Genomic DNA, 1,010 nt, shown 5'->3' with positions numbered 1-1,010 from the left:
TACAGAACACGACACTTTCAGAAAATCGGGTTTCTGAATAATTACTTGAAAGTATTAAATAATTAATTGGTTAATTTATTTATTTCAAATAATTATTATTGGAATAATTATTTAACTATGTATTCTTTTATAAAATGGTTTATAAAAGATGGGGTGTTTATATATTTTATAAAGTATAAAATATATAAAATAAAATAAAAAAAAAAAAAAAAAAAACAATATTGGGGCCGGTTTTGGGTGGGCCCACACCCCACTAATTTGGTCAAATTATTAACATGCAAAGGGTAGAGTGTGGACTTGTATAAACTCCATACCTCTTGTATGCATGTGACTTTACAATGATCATTTTTATATATATAACTTTCAAGTAATCAAAAAAAAAAACACAACTCCTTTCTTTCTTTCTCTCTAGCTCACGGCCAAAAGAAGAAAGAGTTTGGGTCTCGTTTTTTTTTTTTCGTGTTCAAGCTCCCTAGCATAGCTCGGTGCGTGTTGGAGGCTCGGGGTATATTCCGTTTGAGGGTTTTCCTTTGAAAGTCTAGCATTCACATCATCATCTTCTTCAACATCCACTAAACTCTTAAAGGGTTAAGATTGTAAGTGTTTATATGCTTTGATAGTTTAGTTATTCCCGTATCATTTGATCCTTGCTTCGGGTTTCTAGTAAATAGATTATTGGTAATCTTGCAATGAATAAACTAGGTTGTTCATATGTTTAGTTTGTCTATCACGTTTCCGCATTTATTATAACTAGTTAAACGGTTAACTAAGTTTGTAATTTCCATAGAAACCCAACAAATGGCATCAAGAGCGGGATACGGGATACTAAGCTTCGGGTTCTCGGTTTTTATTTTCCCCTTGAAAGATTTTATACAAAAATTAACATGCATGATATTTTTGTATTTAATCTTGCTATCGTTTTTGGCTAAGTTCAAAAAAAAAAAAAAAAATATAAAAACCGGGCTAATGGGCGAAGCCCATTTCGGGTGAAATTTGGGCCGAAGCCCATT

This window comes from Bidens hawaiensis, unplaced genomic scaffold (genome assembly GCF_021521415.1).
Source record: "Bidens hawaiensis isolate Kalapana, Puna unplaced genomic scaffold, B.hawaiensis_p1.1 tig00029115_1, whole genome shotgun sequence".
NCBI classification, from domain to species: Eukaryota; Viridiplantae; Streptophyta; class Magnoliopsida; order Asterales; family Asteraceae; genus Bidens; species Bidens hawaiensis.
The sequence above is the reverse complement of the archived record's forward strand: the minus strand, read 5'-3'. Positions refer to the sequence as shown.